Genomic DNA, 9980 nt, shown 5'->3' with positions numbered 1-9980 from the left:
AAAAGCATGCTGAAGGTGCTTACGTAGATTCTCTATGTATTGATGGGCTGTTGAAGCATTTATCAAATTTTGGTCTGTTGTCCGGTAGAGTAAATGCTGGGGTAACACCATCTTCCTTCCTGTGATCATTTCGAAGGGAGAAAGTTTTGTTGCTGCGCTTGGAGTGGCTCTGATGGCCATGAGAACCAGAGGCAACTTTACATCCCAGTCCTTACCGGATTCATTGACAAATTTCTTTAGAATGTTGACAATTGTTTGGTTGTAGCGTTCCACTCCACCACTAGAGGCTGGCCGGTAAGCTATATGTAGCTTCCTTTTTACTCCCAGTATCTCCCATGTTTTTGTCATCACCTCACTAGTGAAATGACTTCCGCGATCGGACTCAATACGTTGGGGAAGACCGAACCTGGAAAACACGTGGTTAATGAGTAGAGACGCACACACACTTGAACTGCAAGTCTTGCAAGGCAAACATTCTACCCATTTTGTGAATAGACAAGTCACGGTTAACATATATCTGTTGCCTTTTGATGAAGTTGTTACTGGTCCAATAAAGTCAATCTGAATGTCTGACCATGGCATGGACATCCCCCTTTTCATCAGCGGTGCCCGATGAGTGGGTGCTTGCGGCTGGAATTGAGGGCATATTAAACATCCTTGACAATATGTCCGAACGTCTTGCAACATATGAGGCCAATAAGCGTAATCCCGTAGTAATTCATACGTTAACTTCTCACCTCGATGACCAGCCGTTGGGGCGTCATGGGCGTGTTGTAACATCAAACCTCGGTATGCTGTGGGTACCACCCATTGTGAGATACCATTCTTCGAGGTTCTTACCAACAATCCATCCTGTAACGAGAATTGGGACTTACCCTTCATCAAAATTCGTAACTCTTCTTTGCCTGCACAGTCTTCCATAGTTACAGGACAATTCTGCGGATCTTCAATGTGTTTGTAAAACATACCAATGACTGGATCCCCCTTTTGACTCGCGATGAGATCCTCACTAGGGGAATCTTGGCTCCATTGTGCCACATTGGCTTCGGTTTCCTTTTGGGCCTGTCTTCTTGTCATTGCATCCACTTGGATAGTTCCCATGAGGTCATCAACGTTCAAGACTTCTCCATTAATGGCTGCTTGTTTAGCGAGGGAATCTGCCAAATCATTCCCCTCTTTATCCATACCTGGAGATTTTGAGTGACCTCTTACCTTCTTCCAGTAAATGGTGAGACCATGGGTGGTAACCATGTCGTCGATCTTACAAAACATTTTACCATGCTTGACAGGCTTATTGTTACTCCTTGCCATATTAGACCTTTTCCATCCAGGGAAGTACTCCACGAAGCTACTGCGAACATAATTATAATCTGTGATTATAACAAACTCTTTAAGACCAGAATCAATAGCCATTTGTACAGCTTTATACACAGCGTTGAGCTCCGCGAACTGGCTACTTTTGGAACCAATTTTATATCCGACGGAAATGTCTGGGAATGTGTTATTCCATACGATTCCGATACCTGCAACCAATTTGCGTTCAGTTTCTACATCAGTATGGAAAGAACAGCCATCAACATATACACATGGTAAGGATTTGCAGTATTCTTCTTCATAAGACTTGTATGGAGATGCAGATTGCTCTTCCAGGAAATCATTTTGTGGTGATTCACCTGTATGTCCTGAATTGGAACAATCATGAAGTTCGGCTAATCCTTGAGCAACTGGATTCTTATTATTTTGTTTGTACCTGATTTCCAATGGCCATCCCATTAAGGACATCGTCCAGGCGGTAAAAATTCCCATCCTTGATTCTATCACTCTGCAAATATTGCAGGGGTTGGTGTGCAGTTTCCACAATGATCTTTTCGCCTTGGATAAAACTCCTGAAATATTGCAAAGCCCACACAGTTGACAGTAATGCTTTTTCACAGTCATTGAATTTTACCTCAACCGGTGACAAGGACTTGCTGGCATAGGCGATGATCTTGTTTAGGTTGTCCTGTTTTTGGAAAAGGACTGCACTCACGATTTTGTCGGTGAAGCCTGTTTCAATGTAAAAGGGTTTTCCACCTTCTGGATAGGCAAGGCATGGGGCCTGGATAAGTCTGGTTTTGAGCTCATTCACAGCTTGCTCGTGACGCTCACTCCACTCCCATTTTACTCCTTTCTTCAGCAACTGCAAAAGAGGTTTTGTAATCTCGGCATAGTTATCTATGAACTTACGTGAATAGTTCATCATGCCCAGGAAAGATCTCAACTCCTTGGTATTTGTAGGTGACTTTGTGTTCATCACTGCTTCCACCTTCTTCTTCTGTGGGTTAATTCCATCGGCAGTGATTTCGTGACCTAAAAAATTGACTTTGGTACGACACCATTGAGCCTTCTGTAAAGAAAGTTTTACACCAGCGTTTCTCAGTTGGGTTAGTACATGCCTAAGTTCCATAATATGCTCCTCAAAAGTTGTGCTTTTGATTAGGATGTCATCCACATAGGATAAGGTACCTCGTTCAGTGGCATCAGTCATTGCCTTATGCATGAACACAGCAAACTCATGACCCGCATTTATGTACCCAAAAGGTAATCGGGTCCATGCATATTGTTGCTTTCCAAACGTAAAGGCCAGTTTGTATTGATCCCTCTCGTCCACTTTAATTGTCCAATATCCTTGCGCACAATCCAGAGCAGTGAAAATTTTGGATCCCTGTATTTGCGCCAAACTCTGGTCAATATACGGCACGGGCCATCCGGACATGTATACACGTTTGTTTAACTGCCTTAGGTCCGAACAGAGGCGGAATTGACCATTGGGTTTGAGAATCCCAAGTACAGGATGGTTGAACGAGCTGTGCACTGGACGGATGATCCCCCGCTTCTCCAAGTTTTTGACGATTTCCGATAGCGACTCATATGCCGCCAGCGGAAGTCTGTACTGTTTAACATATACAGGGGGTGCATTGGGATCCGTTTGGATTTTTGCAACGTGTAGGTCAGTTTCCCCACAGTCGTAAGAATCCTTAGCAAACATGTCCTGGAATTCGGCGAAGAGCCCCTTTAGCTGTTGACGCTCCGACTCCTCGGAACATGCGTCAGCCACAGAGATTTGCTCTTCCACCCGTTCCTGAAATTCTGGAAAGATTTCAGGCTGACTTAACTCGTAAGCTTCTTCAAGCTCACTAGTTAAATCGTTTTGAGTATTGCGTACCTTATCCTTTCCTTGTTGGCATGACTCGTACTCTATCTCATCGATCTCATGGTTGAAAACCAATGATGACTCTTCGATGTGGCATGTACCTTCTTCAGAGCTGAAAGGATAAACAGAGTGGATATTAAATAACCCCTCAGGTGTTGAGGAAAAATGTTGCTCCACTACCTGTTCTTCTGTCAAGTATTCATCAGGAATAAGTCCAATGACATCATTTTGGAAACCGAAAGTGTAATACTCTGAATCTATAGCCAGACCAATTATAGTGTCTTTTTGTAGAGATATACTATGGGGAGCCATGTTATGAATTACCATATGCAATGGATCCTGATGAATGTTTACCATAGGAGTTGGCTTTACCTTCAGGCCGAGTTGCTGCATCCGGTTGGACAAACAGATCAAAGCATCTGCATTCTTCAGTCTTTGTCCCTTCTTTATTTGAATGGGAAGAAGAAATGGTTTACAGCCTTCAGGGATTTTAACTTCATCTGCAACCACGATACTCACGGCATAGGGCATCTGTTGTCCCCATCTCAAGGCTTGGTCTTCATTCTGGAATCCCTCCGGGTTCCCAGGTAATCTGGACCATAGAGTATTGTTGATCATATCAATCTGCACGGCAAATCGGTGTAGAAGGTCATTACCTATGTACATCTGGTATTGTGGTTCATTCAACACAATGAATAAATGTTCTGTGGTTTTATCTCCTATGGAAATAGACAAAAGACATCTTGCAATCACATTATGACTCTGTGAATCTCCATCCAGATCATGAACCCATTGGTCCTGTGGAGAGGAAACTTTAATCATTTTAGGATTAGCAATCTGTTTCAAGAGACTCAGGCTTATGTAACTGGCTTCGGATTTCAGATCCAACTTGGCGTATTTCACCCGGGCCATATTGTTCACCTGTACGGGAATCAATAAGTTATCATTAACCTTCTCAATCCGTACCATGGATTGAGTATGCCTGGTCAGGTCCGCGACTTTGTAACTTCTCCCTTTAAGAGAAATAGTTAATGCATCCCCATCCAGGGTTACCTTTTCAATTCTGTCCTTCTGGATGGTTATGGTATGTGCGGCACCGTTGACGGCTTCCTCGGGCTCACCATTTTTCAGGATCGTGACATCCGGTGTTTGATTGTTCCTAAAATGCACTTCAACAGAGTTAAACCTTTCCTCAATCACATGACAATTACGTTGGGATTGTGCATTGCAAGAGTACTCATAGGCAATGGGTGCCTTCACCTGAGTCCAGACGGCTTCATTGATGAAGTCTACTATGGAACTCAATCTTCTCAGGAGGTCGATTCCTATGATCAGCCGATCATAGGGTAGGTCCACAATCAGTGTGGGATGTCTAATTATCTTCTTGCCAATTTTGAATTTTAACCATGATGTACCTTTTACCTGCAAAGCGTCTCCACTGACACTTATCAAAGAGCCATCAAACGATTTCAGTTTCGGCTTCTTTGCTGTCACCTCCGATACTTGTTCGAAATAACTATATGACAATATAGTGGCTTGTGATCCTGTGTCAAGTAAACCCCTGATTGGCCCAATAAGTTCATCTTGGAGATAGGAATCAAGAAAATATCGGCCTTTGATCTGAAACAAATCACATAAAAAATTAGGGTGATCACTTATTTGACATTTGTTAAGGATTTGACCTTTCTGCAGCGTCGCGACCTCTGGTGAATTCTTGGAATTCCTGCTGCTCGCGGCGGCAGCAGCAGCCCCCACCTTTGGAGAACACTGGATCACATCACAGCTTACAGACGGCAGCTCGCAGGTTGACGCTGAGATGATAGGATCACTCACTGGAGAAGACACATTAGTGCAGGAATCATCATGATTAGACTGTAATATAGACAACATGTTAGACATCTCCTCCTTGGCCTCAATTTTAGGGTCAAGAACACTGCAAGGCAAAGTAGGATTAGAAATCATATTAGATTCTGTTACAACCATCTCAGTAGCCTTGCACCGGCCTGGGCTCTGACCCTGCCCTGCCTGCATTATGGGGCTGAGCTGGGTCCTGCAGTTACCCCTAAAAAAGACTCAGGCTGTTTTCCAGTTGACACCTGTGACATTTTACTAATGATCTCCTGTAATTTGGCTACTTGATCTGCCAAATGATCCAAACGATTGTTTGGTTTGCGCACAGTTTGGACTTCTGGTGCTCCCTTATTAGAAGTGGGTGACCGACCTCTAGGTGAGGTAGGGGATTCAGGCCTATTTTCCTTCTGTTGTCTGGGCCTGTTGTTCCAGCGCCTGTATCCTTGGGGACCTCTATTGTAATATTGGGGACGGTAGTTAGACCTCCCAGCACTGGAGTTATCCCCCTCTGGCCCCTTGGGGCTCTGAGGTCTTGCTTGCTTGGGTCCTACCTGTTGTCGCTGGGTTTGTTGGACAGGTCCTGTAGACTGAGGGTACTTACGTGGCTGCGTTTCAAATTTGAAGCCAGGGTTTACCTTAGCTTCTGCTACGCTTTGTTCTGGGGACTTTTTATATCTCCTCTCACCTGTAGCATGGCATTCACTGATGTTATACAGTGAGGTGGCAGCCGTCACCAACCTGTCCAAGGGGGCTTGGAGATCAAGATCTCTAGCCAAGCTAAGCTTAATTTGCATGGGCATTGCATCATAAAACAGCTATTTGAACTCCTCAGACTCCCAGTTTGGGGATCTATACGCCAACCCATAGGCATTTTTAAGGATGGGGAGGAATTCCCGGGGACTCTGATTGGGTCTACATGTGAGTTTATAGATATCACGTTTTGCAGCAGTCACAGTACGGTAAGGGCCAAATTCTAATTTGACCTCATGCAAAACATCCTGCCAATCCTGAATTCCCCTCTCCCTAAATGAAACAAAGTAGTGGCGATATTTACCATCAAATGCCCATGGTAGGAATCTGATCCTGTCCGCATCAGAATACAATTTTAAAGAATTCATGGTGGACTGGTACAGTTCTAAGTGATTGGCAATTTCAGGAGAACCCTTTTTAGAGAATTTGGGCACAGTGACATTTAGAAACTTAATGATACTCGAGGAGTTCTGATCCTTTTCTGAACACTGAGTATTTTTCTTTCTAGAGACCACCTCAGCATATGTTGGTCGTCTGAAACTCTCATCCCTCTGATGGGCAATCTTATGCCTGCGTGGTAGGGAATGGATCACGCGCTTTCCCACATCACTGTCACAATCACTCACGCTCCGCTCACTTCCATCAGACCCACTTGGCACAGGTGACTTAACCCTAACATTCCTCTCTAGAGGAGGACGTGGAGGGGCATTTCTGTACCCTTTTGCGTTGCTAGCGCCTAGTAAGGCGGTTACAGCTTGAAACGCCTGATTTAATTGGTTTAAGGCCTCCTGTTTAATCATGCCATCACCCTCGGGTGGCTTAGGGTCTCGGATGGATTGCGCTTTAAGAGCATGTGATGATGACATATCTACATTTTGGGGTGTGAGAATTGGAGGGTCCGGAGATCCCTCATGATCAGACAGATCACTTTGAACATTAGCTACAGTTTGGCTTAGTTCATTTGTTTGCTGCAGACTGCTATAACGGATGTGTAGATCCTCTGCCTCACTTTTTAATTTGTGATAGGCAGCATGGCTGTGATCGAGCTCGCATTTTAAATCCTCGATCGATGCCTTTGCAGATTCTAATCTTTCTTCCATATGGGATACATATGCTTGCACTTTCGTTTCGTTATATGCACATGTCTACTCTCTGAGAGAATGCTGACCTCTAATAATGCATACAAAATTGGTGGCAACATCTTTAAGAGGTGTTGGTTTTTACTGGCAGTATTTTTAAGCACATCAAGATAAGTTAGTTGTCTCCTGACTGTGCCAAGTGGCGTCCATACATCCACACGTTCTCTCTTGGGTTCTGCCTGCAACTCATTTATCCATGCAGCCACATCATGATCCAAATTTAAATGTGATTTTACATATTCAACAACGTTCTGGATTAACTGCTCCGGGCTAGATGGACTATCTCCTGTTGCAACATCACTACCGGCTGTACTCATTTTCTTGCAATAAAGTTATACACAGATTTATGAATAATCTGGTTAGCCAAGAAAGGTATGGAACGGTTTACTATTTGCACAAATAATCAAAGAATTAACTCGATCTCGCTACCGGGGCCTCCATTTTATGTCGGGTATATAAAGCAAATGCTTTATATAAAGATAAAAAAAAAAAAATTGGTGGTGAAAGCTGCCCAACGCCTGAATTCTGCAGCGTATTCTTCAGCTGGGCGGCGGCCTTGTTGAATATGCTCAAGATTGGTCTCTGCGGTGCGAGTACGATCCGGGTCATCGTAAATCACAGCCATAGCCTCGAAGAAGGCGTCCACTGACGAAAAAGCTGTATGGTCTTGAGGCAAATTAAATGCCCAACGTTGGGGGTCTCCACGTAGCAGTGACATTACAATCCCAATTCTCTGCCTGAGAGTGCCAGAAGCCATCGGACGCAACTGGAAATAAAGGAGACAGGAGTCCCTGAAGTTTAAGAACTCCTGTCGCTCTCCTGTGAAGGGGTCAGGCAGAGGGATCTTAGGTTCTGTTTAATGCCTTGCGATAGTGACGGGTAGTGCTGAGGCTCCCTGGATAAGCTGCTGAACCTCCTCCATCACAGTTGTCAGTTGCTCTTGGATTTGCGCTGCAGCGGCTGCTGGTATATTTGGGCGTCGTTGGAACAGCAGGTTAACGGCTCCCGTTAATTCACTCAGCTGCTGCTGGATCTTGTCCATGGCAACTGTTAGTTGGGCCCACTGTTCTGTAATGCAAGGCACCAACAAACAGACCAGTGATGAAAGCAAAAAGGTGTTTATTCACCAGAAACATAAACGTCCAGGACACTTGCTGGTAACAAGGAATAATAACAAAAACCAGGCAAGGAGATTCCAGGAATAGTCCCAACCAGTGCTGAATGATGCTGTGCACTTGGCAGTCGAGTCACTCCAGATCTTGGGTCCGCTGCAAAGGACAAAGTTCCTGGCAGTCTTCAGTCACTAGCAGTTGTGACCTATACCTGGTTGAGGGAAAATAACAGTGGGCACTGATCACCCTGAGAGACCTCCTTTTAAATGCCTGCTGACCAATCCCAGGGTGCCAAGTGTCCACTACCATAGGTGAACAAATTGCCCTGCACCTGAGTACATGGCCTAAGGCAATCACAAGTTGATTAACCCATGGCTGGCTCCCTAATCCACTTTGCTCTTGTGAGTCAGTATATTATGCGCCACTGGTCGACGAAGCGCATAAGAAGCGCGTACTCGCGACCGTGTATCCCTTTGCGAACCTGCCCTCGTGCGTACGCACGGACGCATGATTGACTCAGCGCGAGTATGCGAGCGCGTGGACCCAGATGCGGAAACGGAAGTCGCAGGAGACACCGGAGACAACCCTGGCCGCGGCGTCTTGTCACTCGCCTGGCCACTCTGTCCCCGGGACTCCGACGGTCCTCCCCTCCGATGTCCACGCGAACGCATCCCCGCACTGGCTCGCAAAGGGGTCAGCGCTGGTGCATCAGAGACACGCATAACCTGTCCCGCAACTCCACGAGGACCCCTCTTGGTTCCCCTGGAGTGCAAAGCAGGTGAGGATCTTACATTACCCCCCCCCCCTCGAGGAGGCGGCTCTGAATACTCCAAGCAAGCTTTCCCCGGATTATCCCGGTGAAAGGCTGCCACCAACTCATCCGCATGCACCTGGCGAGCAGGTATCCAACATCTCTCCTCTGGACCAAAACCCTTCCAGTCCACCAAGTATTGAAGAGACCTTTGGACAAAACGAGAGTCCAAAATTCGGTTCACCTCGAACTCCGGTACCCCTTGGACCTCCAGCGGGGATGGGGTCTGAATGAAGGGAGCGGAGTCGGCTGCCGATTTGAGAAGTGAAACATGAAAGGTGTTCACTCCTCGGATCGACGGTGGAAGAGCAACCTTGTACGTAACTCGGTTGATCTTTTGTGTCACTGGGTATGGGCCAATGAATCGAGGACCCAACTTGGAAGATGGCTGACGCAGCGGAATGTTCCGGGTGGAGACCCACACCTGATCTCCCACCTTAAACTTTTGCTCTACGGTGCGATGACGATCAGCAAATTTCTTCTGTTGCGCCACCGCACTGCAGAGATTCCGCTGGGCCGACGACCAAATGGGATGTCTATCCTCGAACCATTGATCCACCACCGGTGAGTCAGTGGAGGGTCCGGCCAAAGAAGAGAGTCTTGGATCCCTGCCCCCCACGCACCTGAACGGAGACATCTTAGTGGAAGCATGCTCAGAGTTGTTATAAGCCACCTCCGCAAAGGGTAGATACGCTGCCCATTCCTCCTGGCAGTCTGACACGAAGCACCGGAGATATTGCTCCAGAGTCTGGTTAGTCCTTTCCGTCTGACCGTTGGTCTCTGGGTGAAAACCAGAAGAAAAAGACAAATTAATACCCAATCGGGAGCAGAAAGAACGCCAGAAGCGAGAGATGAATTGCACTCCTCTGTCTGAAACAATGTCATCCGGCGCTCCGTGTAATCGAAAGACATGATTCAAGAACAGATCTGCCAATTCTCTGGCCGAGGGCAATCCAGGGAGTGGGATAAAATGGGCCATCTTACTAAAACGGTCCACCACTACCCAGATTACCGTACTTCCAGAGGACCTTGGCAAATCTGTGATGAAATCCATGGAAATGTGAGTCCATGGAGCCTGGGGAATTGGCAGTGGGAGTAAAGTCCCAGAAGGGGCAGACCGGGAC

The sequence above is a fragment of the Bufo bufo genome, chromosome 2, assembly GCF_905171765.1.
Source record: "Bufo bufo chromosome 2, aBufBuf1.1, whole genome shotgun sequence".
Classification (NCBI taxonomy): Eukaryota; Metazoa; Chordata; class Amphibia; order Anura; family Bufonidae; genus Bufo; species Bufo bufo.
This window is presented reverse-complemented; position numbering follows the sequence as displayed.